Source organism: Prionailurus bengalensis, chromosome F2, assembly GCF_016509475.1.
Source record: "Prionailurus bengalensis isolate Pbe53 chromosome F2, Fcat_Pben_1.1_paternal_pri, whole genome shotgun sequence".
In the NCBI taxonomy this organism is placed as follows: Eukaryota; Metazoa; Chordata; class Mammalia; order Carnivora; family Felidae; genus Prionailurus; species Prionailurus bengalensis.
In genome coordinates, this window is record NC_057353.1 from 13002163 (window position 1) to 13016809 (window position 14647).

General features: G+C 36.9%; 1 long non-coding RNA gene across 1 annotated transcript in view; it reads right to left on the minus strand.

The window, feature by feature from the left end:
• The window catches only part of LOC122496055, a 30399-nt gene extending 16167 nt beyond the window's left edge, over positions 1-14232 (minus strand). The window contains exon 1 of the long non-coding RNA XR_006300660.1: positions 14124-14232. This is a non-coding gene — a long non-coding RNA (uncharacterized LOC122496055). The remainder of the gene's footprint in view (positions 1-14123) is intronic.
• Positions 14233-14647: the final 415 nt, after the last annotated feature.

Genomic DNA, 14647 nt, shown 5'->3' on the forward strand with positions numbered 1-14647 from the left:
ATTATCCAATTTTTTCAAACCTCCAGAGTCAGGAGCCTGGGTCATTTCTACAGTTTATGCTCTTCTAAAAGTAAGTTGTAGCAGGAAAACCTCCATTTTGAAGGCAACACGAGAGATGTGACACCTCACTCAACCAAATTGTGAACTACACATTTAAAAAAAAAACATAAGTGACAAAAAGCACAGGGAATATAAATTTTCTGACTATGATGAGCCTCTGAGAATAATGGCTATAATTATGAATAGGTATGGCCCACAATGCACAGTTCTAATAATGGGTAGAGTATAAAATAAAAAAATAAATGTAATAAAACAAATACAATATTCTTTATAATTTTATTATCAGTTAAAAGTCATTTATTATCATAACGGTTAGGAAACAATAATATAATCCATGTGTCTACATAGTGAAAATTAAGGAAAGCAAGAATTTATGGACTTTTCTGGGTAAGTAAAATAAATGAAAGAACTATTGTATCTAATGTGGTGACTTTTTTCCAAGGAAATTATCATTCTCAGTCATCCGAGCTATAATTAAGTTCTCTGGAGCACAGTTCCTTTATCTTGGTGAGCTCTAAGATTTCTATCTAAGGCTAACTTGAGTGAAGGATACCAATGCTCTCTAGTATATGAGGTATTTTCTACCGCAATAAGAGTCATTAATAAAAAAATCACCTGTGATGTCAACAGATTTACAGGTTGCTGCATTTGATTGGAAGCCTTTCCTTCATCATGGAAATTTGTATTAATTTATTCATCCTAAACTTATTCATTAAGATTCCATGGCCTGTGTTAGTTAATATTTTTCACCACATGATCCACAGACAACACGTTTTCCACTTCTGTAAAATGGACCAAAAAAAAAAAAAAAAAAAAACCACCCAAAAACAAAAAACAAACTTTACTAACTTAAGTCCAAACATCTGTTTTTAGAACTGGCTTTTCTATCTGGACTATGGAAGTGCCGTCATTCACTATCTCCAGCCCTGACAGTTTATTAGTGTAATGTATTTTGGTATCATGGGTGGCCTTATAAAAATTTGCATAATGTTATCTGTTATAACAGGAGAATCCTCAGAAAACAGTAATCAAGCGAGCATTCAGGATAAAGTAAGATTTTCAGGCCAGCAAAGCACTTTAAAAATTAATGTAATTTTACTGGCAAGTACTGAAAGTAGAAACTATTGAAAGATCTTAGTGGACCTTATAAAGAGAACACTTTTCTGAGTGCACCCTGTCTCTTTCTTCTTAGAAGATTCAAACTTAATTGACCTTTTGATTAGTGACCTGTTTTGTATATATGCCTTTCATCCCCACATTTTTCTTCTTACTCTTTCTATTTTCTTTTTGTCTTATGTACCATGTGAATTTCCCTTTGAGGCACCTGGAATGTTTTAATTAACCTATTTTGCTCTGGAAGTAGGTAGTCTCTCTAAAATTAAGTTTATCATCCTGTTTATCACAGTTTATCATCTATTCATGTGGAAAAAGCACACTTACAAGTTATTATAACACATATTATTGCTAATGTAGTAATTGAAGATAATATAAAGAAAACGCTGATTTGATGAACAAATAATGACTTTGGAAATATGTAAATATAATAAAACCTCAAAACAGTAGCCCCATGTTTAGTTTTTCATGCTGAAGTGGGACTTGCCTTCCAAGGTATCTTCATGTACACTTTTAAGTGAATTCCTATCAGTATGGCTATGGCTCCAAATAGGTAAGTGATACATTGTTTTTTGTTTTTTTTTTTTGTTTTTTTTTTTAATTTTTTTTTTCAACGTTTATTTATTTTTGGGACAGAGAGAGACAGAGCATGAACGGGGGAGGGGCAGAGAGAGAGGGAGACACAGAATCGGAAACAGGCTCCAGGCTCTGAGCCATCAGCCCAGAGCCCGACGCGGGGCTCGAACTCCCGGACCGCGAGATCGTGACCTGGCTGAAGTCGGACGCTTAACCGACTGCGCCACCCAGGCGCCCCAAGTGATACATTGTTTTAAACATTCTTGTTATTAAAGCAGGAAAAGGAATTGAATAAGAATGTTAGCACATTATGCATAGCAAATTGGTGTCTCAGTTTGAATAAATTCTGCAAAATATATGTATTACATAGGATGGCGTCTTTGCATGTTTTTAGGTGGAATATTTACCTACCAATAACCGAATATTTTATTGTGATGATTCCTATTTTTTTAAATTTTCTTAATGTTTGTTTGTTTATTTTTTTATTTATTTAGAGAGCATGAGCAAGGGAGTGGCAGACAAAGAGGGAGACACAGAATCTGAAGCAGGCTCCAGGTTCTGAGCTGTCAGCAGAGAGCGTGACGCGGGGCTCAACCTCATGAACCATAAGATCACTACCTGAGTTGAGGTCAGACGCTAACCAACTGAGCCACACAGGTGCCCCTCATATCCCTAATTCTTGATCAGATAGCAGACAGTAGCCCAGATGCACCCTTACATGTCAGTCTATCTAGCATCATGTCAGTAGAGCATAGAGGATTTTCATGCTTTCTACAGAAGCAGTAAATGATTGCCATGCAAATATAAGAGCAGCTTGTGCTGAATTTTTATTTAAGCGATTTAAATATTTTCCTGTACACAGCACAATTTGTCATTGTAAAGAAGAGCCTAAATGGTATAATTAAATAAAAAGCCATATCTATTTTTAAGCTTCTCATTTCCAACTACAGTAGTCAGACGTATGCTGTTGTTCTAAGTCACTCTTGAAGCTCTCTAAGTACCATGAAGTGCCTCTCTTTGCCCTTATGGTTTACAACTTAGCAAGTCTGCCTTGACCAGCCCTGATTCTTTTTGTTTTTAATGTTTATTTAATTTTGAGAAAGAGAGTATGTAGGGGAGGTGCAGAGAGAGGGAGACAGAGAATCCCAAGCAGGCTCCACGCTGTCAACACAGATGCCCCACACAGGGCTCGAACTCACTAACTGTGAGATCATGACCTGACCCATGACCACGACATGAGACCATGACCAAGAGCTGGATGTTTCACTAACTGAGCCACCCAGGTATCCCGAACCAGTCAGTACAGATTCTTATAGAATCTAACAAAGACTCCAGTGAGGACTTTTTGTAGTAAGGGGCATTTGATTTGGTGAATCAGTAAGAAATCCCCAGACGATTTCCTCTAGAACAACCCCCCTCTCCCAGAGGTGGTTTCTGTTAGTTCTATTATAAGTACCGTGCAGTTACAACCTGTCAGTATTTCTCACGTCAGGGAATGTGTTAGTGAACCCCACACCCTAAGTTTAATATCTGTAAGCTAATATTTCCCTTTAATAATGTGTTGTTATTTAATAATTGCCCAACTGTCTTCCATCACATGCAGAGTAGGAAGGAATTTCAGATTTTATGAATAAAATGATTACATCCATTAAGTTTTGTGTTATTTCAGCACATTTTGCATCTCGTCATTTGAATTTATTTACCTCTATGAAACATGATTTGAGATAGACTTCAAATTAGACTAGAAAAGGTATGTCCTGTGGACCTGGTGACATAGGACCTTTCTCTTCTGTGACTAAATTCTTCAGTATCACTTCCAGTTTCCTGAGACGCTCTCCCTCTTCCACCCACTTCTGTCCTGTCAAACACCACAAACACAGGACTGCTGTGCATAGGCGACAATTATCGAAGACTTGTAATAAAAGAGAAATGGCAGAAGAGCACTTTATGAGTAAGAACTTAACTCGAGCATTAGATTCAGAGAGCCGTGACCATCTTCTTCACAGGAAATTTATCACGGGTCATTTTTTCCTCAAAAGATCCTACACATCACCATTTTAACTGCCCCCCTACCATTTGGTTCTACCCTTCCTGCCAGCCCACACCTGCCCTCCCTTTGCTCAGGTTCCGCCAAATAAATTTCCAACATTTCAAAACCCCAAATATCCAGTCTTCCTCCATTCAGTAGGAACACTGGTCCACAATGGGAAAGTGTCTCCAGTCATAAAGTCAGGGTGACCTATCTTAGATATCACATTAGGTATTTTTCTTCTTTCAAGATTCACATTCCTCAGCTGCCTGATGTTCAATGCCTGAAAACAGTTACTTTATATATGTTTTTTCAGTTTTGCTGTTATCTTCACCACAAGGACAATTCCAGTATCAGTTAACATGTCGTAGCCAGAAGTGTGCGTCTATACTTTAAGGTTTTCAATTATGGTGATCATGTGGCAGGTAGAACTTACATACTGACTTTGTTTTTGTTTTACATAATATAAAAATTTCTCATATTATTATAAACTCAAAATGTTTTTTTAAAACTCAATTGTTTTTAATCATTTCATAAATCAAGTAGATAATTTTCTTAACTGTTTTGCTATTTTCCACCAGTTGTGTTGCTTCTAAATTTATTATCATAATGATTTCTTACCTTTGTTACTTTGGTAGTAAAAAAAAGTCTTTTCTAAAAATTTCAATTCTTTGAAATGTATTGAAAATATTTTTAGCACTCTTATCTTGAAATAGAATTATTGAACCACTATATGAATCACTGCATGTCTGGAACTAATAGGATTATAGTGAAATTTTAAAAAAAAGAAAATGTTTTTACAGGCCAGCATACAGTTTACCTTGGCAAATGTGCTATGCACACTTGCAAAAATATGTAATCTTCAATTGTTGCATGTATTGTTCTATAAATATCAATTGGGTCATGGTAGTGGGATAATATTGCTCAGATCATCGTTGCTTCATTGATTTGTGTGTGTGTGATTTGTGAGGGGCAAGGCCCCTGCTCTGCCTGCATGCACATGTGTACTCTCTCTCTTAAAATAAAGAAAAAAAAAAGAAAGAAAGGGAAATAAGTATTGTTATTCTAAGCAACCAAGCTTTAGGTGTTTGTTTGTTTGTAGCCACAATTCTATCAATTGTTGAAAGAGACGTGTTAAAATTTTTAAGTGTTTGTGGAGTTGTCTCTTCTGTCAATCTTTGTTGCGTGATCTTAAAGCTCTGCTCTCAAGTGAATATAGATTCCTCACTGTTTCGTGTTTCTGATTCTTCTATCAGTACTCAATGTCCATGTTATATCTGATACTTCTTTTGCCCTCAGTCTATTTTACCTGATATTGACACAACTGATACCGACATAATTGATTTTCTTTCTAATGCATACTGTTTGCATGTGGAGCTAGGGGTTTCCTTGATTATGTATATTGTTGAATAACTTCTTATATACTAAATAAGCAGCTCGTTTTTAAATATCTGATAATTGTGCATTTTTAACATTTTTACCTTTAGGTAATAGAACGTTTTGTTTGGTTGTACTTAACTCCTCCGGAGTTTAATTTTGCAAACAATTGTATGAACAATATTTACTTAGAAGTCTTCCCCTTGATCTGTCATACTTTTTACATAATATAGTACATTTTTTAGGGCCTTTCTCTAAAGATGTCTATTTGGTTTCATTGATTTTTGTATATGCCATCAGTACTGTTTTAATTCATTTAGTTTTGGAAGTACTTTAATATATCATAGGTTTTATCTATGTGTCTCTTTTGCTAAACTTTCCATAATGTTTTCTATTTTCCTACCCAAATAATCTTTACAATATCACTAATGATATTCTAAAAATACATATTAATATCTGTGCTCTAATACATCTCATTCCACATGTTCTTTTTCGGATGTGATGCTGACACTCCTCACAAAAGCCGAATTCCCTGTTCCCTCCTCCTGTGTGTGAATGCTAGGACTATGGTGAAAGCGACACTATGTAACACCTGAAGCCACATAAATCTTCTTCCTGGTTCCCTTTTTCTCTCTCTCAGCTGACACACCTTGGAATCCCTGAGGGCACAGTTTGAAAGATCACATAGAGAGACGATACAGAGAATGGGAAAGATGGCCAAGGAGCCCCAGCTGCTGCTTCTTAGCTCACGTGTCACATGCATGAGTCACAAGTGATCATTGCCCCACTGTTCCAGCCACCCTGGCACCCAGTGGAACTAACACAAAGTATTCCTATTGAGCCTTGTCTAGGATGCAGATTGAAAGGGAAATGAGGAGGCACCTGGGTGGCTCAGTCAGATCGGCATCTGACTCTTGATTTTAGCTCAGGTCATGATCTCACAATTCGTGAGATTGAGCCCCACATTGGGCTCTACGCTGACAGTGCAAAGCCTGCTCGGGATTCTTTCTCTGCCTCTGCCCTTCCTCTGCCTACATGCACATACACACACACATTCTGTCTCTCAAAATAAATAAACTTAAAAAAAAAAAGAATGGGAAATAAGTATTATTATTTTAAGCAACTAAACTAAACTTTGGGTTTTTTTTTAATGTAGCCACAATACCCAAAACAATATATGCATATTTTGTTTTATATTCATTATATTTAACTTTTATAATAATTAGGAAATGGCTGACAGAAAGTTGTTTCATAGAAATCCAGAAAAGGATTTGAGTGACTCTGTCAAATGCCTATGAAGGATCATGTAACATGAGAACTAAACCAAAGTCACAAACACTTGAGGTCCACTCAACAGCCATCCCCCCTTACCTTTCTTATGAAGAATACTCTTACTTTTTCAGATATCAGCTCTGTGCTGTGACCTTGTTCTAAATAAAATGCCTACTTCTGGTAAACCTTTGCAGATTCAGGGCACAAGTCTGTCTTTTCCCAAATTAATCATGGTTATTACATTTATTTCCCTTGCCTGGCTTGGGAACGTGCATATGATTCAAATCTATCCAATGACACACAATACATTTGCCTAGGGAATATTTTAGGGGAGTTTCCTTAGCGCTTAAAGAGTGAAGGGCAATTGACCAAAATGGCAACACAGAAAATGCCTCAGCTCCCTCTTCTCAGAAACACACTGTACAGCTACCCATGGAACAGTTCCCTTGGAAGCAACCTGTCAGTTGATAGATAAACGGATAAATAAAATGTAGCGTATATATGCACTATGGAATATTATTCATCCTTAAAAAATAAGAAATTCTGTCATTTCTGACAACACAGATGAAACTGGAAACCATTGTTCTAAGTGAAATAAACCAGACAAAGACAAATAGTGCATGGTATCACTTATATGTGGAATCTTAAAAAAAGAGGGAGGGGGGGTAGGGAAAAAAGAAGAAAGAAAGAAAGAAAGAAAGAAAGAAAGAAAGAAAGAAAGAAAGAAGAGGAAGAGAAAAAAGAAAAGGAGGAAGGGAAGGAGAAAGGAAGGAAGGAAGGGAGGGAGGAAGAAAAAAGTTGAAGTCATAGAAAACAGTGGAAGAGTAGTTGCTAGTGGCTAGGAGTGGGGGAAGCAGGGAGAGATCAGTCTAAAAGAGAGCAAACTTTCAGTTATAAGATGAATAAGGTCTGAGGATCATATGTATAGCATGGTGACTATAGTTGATAATACATACTGTATAACTGAAATTTTCTAAGATAAATGTTCTTACCACCCCCCAAAAAAGCAAACACGTGAGGTGATGGAATCCTTTCACGATGTATATGTACACTTCCATCAAATCATCATGTTGTCTGTTTAAATGTCTTACAATTTTATTTGTCAATATTACTTCAATAAAGCTGGCAAAATAGAAAGGAAAGTTAATTATTTTTTCCTGCTACTTGACATTGATGTGGGGGAGGTTGTGATGGCTGGAATTACTGAGCCACTTTGAGATAATGAGGAAAACAGCCAGTTAAGGGTGACAGAGCAGGAAGACAAAAAGAATCTGTGTCCTTAATAGCATTTATTATACCTCTGAATTGAACAACCCTGAAACCACCAAATTGCAGATTACTTATTATATGAAATGATAAATCCCACATATGTTTGAGGAGATGAATTCAATTGGGATTTTCTGTTGTTCACTATTAAAAGCATCCTAATTGAGAGAGGTAGGTTACTTCTTCACGCTTCCCCCAAGTCCACTGTATACCCCCCTGTATAGTCTTAGGATGAAGAGCAAGTTCAGTGAACCCTTGCATTCCTAGTGTCCATTCCAATGCCTAATGCACAGGAGGTCTATGGTTTATGGAATGATTACTTCACTCTACCTCCTTCTCCCACTTCAAGGTGATCTCACAGCATCTCTCATTAATATGTCCATGGTGCAGTATAGCATGCTGGTGAAAAAAAATATGGTTTTGAGTGTCCAGCTCAAAATTCATACAAGTGTATGCCTATACATTTGAATCTCATATATGATCTTTCCTAGCAGAAAAACTTGGTGGGTGTATTACTTTTTGATATATTTGACTCTGAATAAAGCAGTGCCCAAACCCATATAATTCTGATTTCAAGGGAACATATTATTCACAAAACAGGAAGTGTAGCAGTAAGATGAATGGCTAGCTCTGTACCTCAGTGATCCAGGTTTTTTTTGTATTGTTTCCACTCTCCTGTCTTCAGCAGAGCCTTCCCTGTGGCAGGCACTGTTCTGGGTACTCAGGACATATTAGTGAAATAGACATAAAACCTCTGCTCTTGTGGAACTTACACTGTTGCCAGGGAGTGAAGCTATAATATAAGAATGAACACAATAGTGATATATGATAACATATATTAACAAGGAATATAATAATGCATAATACATATAAACCTTGAATATAATAACAGGAAATTATATAGTATGCTAAAAATGATGCATTCTATGGGAAAAAATAGAGCTGGGTAAGAGGAATTGGTATTGGGGTGTTGGATGGGAGATGGCTTGAGGGCTTTGTCTTCACATTCATTCATCTTGTAGTATCAAGATGCTGATAGCAGATCTAGGTCTTAGATCCTCACAACACTCAAAGCCCAGAAGATAGAACATTGGCTTTTGTTTGTTTGCTTTTTTTAAAAAGTGAGAAACTCTTCCTACCAGTCATGCAGCAAAAGTAGACCTTATACTTCTTTTGGAGATACGTGTTCAAGTTCACTTCTCAGTCAATCCCAAGGGAGATGGAAGGAATATGCTGGAATGAGACCACTCAGTTTTTAGTCCTGGAGCTGGAGAAGGACCCAACATCTCCAGGTGTTTTCATGCTTGGAAAAAAACCTGATGTTCTTTGGCAAGGAATAAGTTCATGGACACGAGGAGTGACGACCGGGTAACCAAAAACACCCTCCCTAGCAAATTATCTACTAAAGCCTTAGGTTCCTTTTCTTCAAGATAGAGATAATAATAGCATCGATTTAATTGGGTTGTTGAGAGAATCAAGGAGATGATGTGTACAAAGTGCTCAGTAAAGAAAGGACCCAGCATATTTTGATCCTTTAATAAATAGTGGTTATCGTCATGTTCATCATCACTGTTATTAACAACCATCACAACACTCATCTAGTACTTTAAGATGTATGTGCATTTCTATGCATTACTATAAAAGGGGAAATTATAGGACTAAGTGGCATGTTAAGTACATATAATGGTCCTGTTGATAAAATCTCAGATCTGCACATTAACCTCACAGCTGTAACACTATGAATTAAACCGGGTCCCTTAACACGTAAACAGCTTTTTTGGAATACATTCACAGCTAGATTCTCCTGGTGTTTCTATTGCTCTCTTTAGGAGTACTTTGTGTATCTTTGGAAGTCTCCAAGGATGTTTTTCATGCTACACTTTAAAATCAACAAGAGCACAATTAAGTTATTGTTGCTTCCTTGGAAATTACATGACATAGATCATTTTCCTTCTAAGTAATAGCTATAGCATGTAAATATTCAATCACATGTCATCTGGCACATTTAAAATACAAAGAAATATACTGAAAATTTAGATTTTCCAAAGGAATTAGTCTGACATGGTAGTGCCACCTTGACAATTACTAAAATTATAGGCTAATTTTCCTATTATTTGTTTTCCTTCAGAGCTGTGGAACTTTTACTTTAGTGATTCTAGAGAGTTTTCAATGTGTCAGATTCTTAAAGCATTCTTAAAGTGTACAATTATAAATTAAAAAGTTATACACAGAAATAGATGAGTGTGAAGAAATTCTATAGATTTATCTTATATTAATCATGAACTTGGATCAGAAGCCTTCTAAAAGCAACAATAGGAGAAATAGCTCATGTTTACTGATCACCTACTCTGTACACATTATTTTACATTCATGTTTTTAATTTTATTCCTACAGCAACTTTGAGGTAAACATTGTATTCTTTATTGTATGAGGAACTTCAACTCAAAGAATCTAAGTAAGATGCCAAGAAGACACAAAGAATAAACGGGGAAGATGGGTTTTATCTGCAGATCTCGACAATCAGATTTGTACCTTATATACTAGAGGGCCATCCACACAGATTTAGTCCAAAAATGGTATGTTTTAGCAAATAGAGGTTTCCGACTGGGTACTTGCTTTCTTCTTGTTATGTAAAATGTTTAAGATCTTTTTATATAGTGGCCTGATTTGTTAATATTTTGATTCTTTAAGAAACTTAGTGTTTCAAAGTTGTAATAATAGAAACTTAACTTCCTTTTTGACCTGACAACATTACTCATGACAGCTTTCTTTACTGTGAAATGCTTCACTGGTATATTTTGCCTATAAATCCTGTCAAGGTCAATGATAGAATTCTTCCTTTTTAAGTCATTCCTATCACATAATTTACATGGTTCCTCTCAACATGGCTGGGAAAGCATTTTATCCAGAACTGTTAAAAGCTGAACTGAGGCACATTAAAACTTTCAACAGTTTAGTTGAGCATTCATTGATGCAAATCAGGCAGTGACAATGCAAGTGGTTGGGAGTGATTCACTGACGGGAACTAGGGAAGAGATTTTTGTAGAGAAGACAAGGGAGCAGAGCAAGGAAGTTATTTCATTGGCTATAGCTCAAGAAGCTGCCTTACTTGGGAAAGCCCAGTTGGCTGTATGTGATTGGTTGTTCTTAAGTTTCATTTTCTCAGATACCAGTGCACTGAGTCTGGCTTAGGTTTCAGTGTCCTCGGGTAGGTTACCAAGGCATTAGAGCCACCTCAGTCTATTGGCCTCTGTGTTGCATTATTTTAACCCAACACACTTCTAAGCAACATAAGCAACACACAAGTCAAGAAGTCTCAAGAAAAATTAAAAGATATTTTGAACAGATTAAAAATAAAACATAGAAATTTGTGGGATACAATAAAGGCAGTAGTGATTTGAAGGAAATTTATAGCACTGAATGTATGTATGAGAAGAGGAAAGATCTAAAAAACATTAATCTAATCTTCTCTACCTCAGGAGGCTAGAGAAAGAACAGCAAACAAAAGTTCAAGCAAGCAAGCAGAAGAAAGGAAATACGAATTTTAAAAGTGCAGCATGAATCAATGAAATTGAAAACAAGGAAACAATACAGAAAAATCAATGAAACCCAAAGCTGGTGCTTTGGAAAGATCTATACAATTGATCGATCTCTTGTCAGGTTTAAAAAGAAAAAAGAGAGAGGACACAAATTATCTGCTGTTATCTTGTCATCCTTGTTAGGCTTTCAAACTCCATCTCATCTGTCATTACTACCTCTTCCAAGAGAGCCCTCGACCTAGCTCCTGCCTCCCTAACTTGGATAATTAACTACCGTAGAGAGAGTAGGGTCTCTATATTTTGTATTCTTTTTTTATTTCCCCAGCACTAGCATAGTATGGTGGGTCCCTAATTGAATAAATGAAAACCACCAGTTACAGATTTCTTACTTCATGCCACGTGTAAATAAATACAGCCTGTAGAATCTTCCTGCATAGATCCCTTTTGCCTAGGTAAAGTTCTCCCACTGTGTATCCTTTTTTCACACTGTGCTCCTTTGTAGTACCTGTCATGGCCGCAACTTAACATACATGGGAATTGTGATCTGGTGGAAGGGTATCTCCCCTCAGTATTCTATATGCCTAAGAGAAGACTGGTCTTTTTTACTCATGAGTGTATTCCAGAGCCTAGGACAGTGCCTAGCACATAGTGAGATCTCAACACATATTTCTGGAATGAGTAAATAAAAGAAGAAAGGAAGAGATAGAGGTAGGGAAAAAGGGAGGGGGGTAAGGAGGAGGAAGGAGAAGGGGAAGAATGGAGAACAGTGTAAGAAGAGTTTGGTCATGTAGGTGGGCCAGGAAAAAAGACTGTGGGCTTTCTTTTTTTACTTCATCCTGCTGACAAATCATACCAACTATCTTCTGTGACCACTATATGGAGCCAATAAGAAATTTTAGGTAAGAAGCAATATAATTTAGGAAATAATACAAAGGATGATTGTGGGGGAGGTGAGGTAAGAGCTGAGGACAAACAGCAAATAAAAGCCAATGAAAGAAATGATAGAAGCAAAAATCAAAGCAGTAGTTGTATAAAAGCTGTGAAGAGCTGGTGTTTAGAGGGTAAAAGCAACAGGACTTGAAAACAATACTATCATGTGCTGTATCTAGTAGAATCAATTGGCCATCTGACGTTTAGAGACTGAGCAGAACAGCAGCATCACAAAATAAAAAGTCACTGATAAGTGAAGTACTCTCTGTTCCTAGTAACACTACGGGTCAGAATTCAGTAACAGTTTAATATTCTGAAAGGCATCATCATGCAGGCAACCCCAACACCAAGGCACACGTTCTCAAGAGATTGTGCAGAAGACTACAGAGGAGAGCTTTTGCAGCATTAAAAATAATGCAGAACTTGCTCAACACAGGAAAAAACCCCAGCTGATATCAAAGTCCCCAGTGTGTCCCATGGCAGGCATTTTATGTACAGAGACGATTCCGTGGTCTTAGTTATCTTCACTGATGTGATCTGATGCAATCTAATTTTAAAGATGAAAATTGTTGCTTTTGGAGAATTACTTATAGCTTTACTTCTTTAGAAAGATAAGGATAAATTTAAATCAGGATTGAACACCGGCATGTTTGGGGAAGAAAAAATATTTTATAAAATCATGACCTGCAGAGTAGAACATGCAGTAATTCTGAATATTCTAGCTTTAAAAAGTTACAACTGAGAATTTCATTCATATTTACCTATAGCACTTGCTATTTTGCACAATATTTTTTTCTTGTGCAAGTAATATTAAATATAGTCTTTAGAGAAATGAAATTAAGTATAATGAATACTTGATTAGATTGTGGTTCATAGTATATACTCTTTATATTGGCCTAGAGTAGAGTATGTATCTTCATGTTCGAAAGAATACGGAGTTTTTGTGTTTTTTTATCCCCCCAAATTAACTTAATGATTTGGAGAAATGCTCTATACTATGTAGGATGACATTTATTATGGATGTGTAAGAAATAAATTCAGTATATGTATTTATAATTTACTAAATCAATTATAATTTGAATTACATTGTTGTTTTCTACCTTCAAATAGGATTAATTTAATTTAATTTTATTTTAATTTTTTTTTTCAACGTTTATTTATTTTTGGGACAGAGAGAGACAGAGCATGAATGGGGGAGGGGCAGAGAGAGAGGGAGACACAGAATCGGAAACAGGCTCCAGGCTCTGAGCCATCAGCCCAGAGCCTGACGCAGGGCTCGAACTCCCGGACCGCGAGATCGTGACCTGGCTGAAGTCGGACGCTTAACCGACTGCGCCACCCAGGCGCCCCTAAATAGGATTGATTTTAAATGGGTTTTTGCATTTATTATTTACATTCTGATCAACACTGTGTTCCTTTCCTTGCTGCAAGACCAAAATCCATCCTCCGGTTCTGGTCAGACTCCATTTTAAATTCCCTGGGCAAACTTTGACTTCAGATGTGTTGCAAGACAAAATGTGCCAATTTATGCTTAGTGTCCTATTGTTTTGTTCTCACTGCACAATACTCAGTATGGGAAAGCCCTTGCTATCCTCCTTGCAGACAGTCCTTTCTTAACATAATTTAATATTTGAGTTCTAGAGTAATAATTCTACAGTAACCTGTTAAAGCAAATGATGAATTATTTCACTCACCCTCTTGTAACAGTTTGGTAGCATTCAATAAAAAGACATGATAAAAATAAGACACTTCCAACCACTATGTGTTAAGAACTATACTGACAGGTTCTAAACAAATCCATCTAGCAACTACTATATGTAGAAAGTTGCCAGTAATGGAAACCCAGTGGCAAAACAAACAAACAAACAAACAAACAAACAAACAAACAAACCAAAACAAAACAAAACCAACCAGGGAAATCGAAGCTATCCCCTAAGTTCTTCTGGAGCTTTGCTACTTACCTATCAGTCAATCTCCCTCTGCAGCTCCCACCTTTGAAATCAGGCAGGCTGTGGTTGCCTTGATAAGGAGAATGGGACAGAATTGGAAACTCTGAGGCGAGGTCATAGTAAATTTTATGACTTTCACCTGGCTCCCCCAGTCTTTAGATGTGTTCCGTTGGACCAACCCACGTGCCATGAACAAGTCTGGGCCACTCAGTGAGGCTTCTTACAGGAATTCTAATTGACAGCATCAGCTAAAGTCTCAGCCAGCAGCCTGTACTACCTGCCAGATGTGTGTGTGACTGAGCCAACAGCTGCCCTGTTTTCCAGCCTTCAAGACTTCGATCTGGGACTTCAGACTTCATGGAGCAGAGGCAAGCCATCCCCACGGCCCCGACTGAATGTCTGACAACCAAATCTGTAAGCATAATAAATGGTTGCTTAATAGACGAAATTCCACAATCATAGCAAACGGAAAAGCTAGTGAGATCTGCATGTTAAGTTTCATGGTATGGCAACATAATAATAGACGAATATCATAT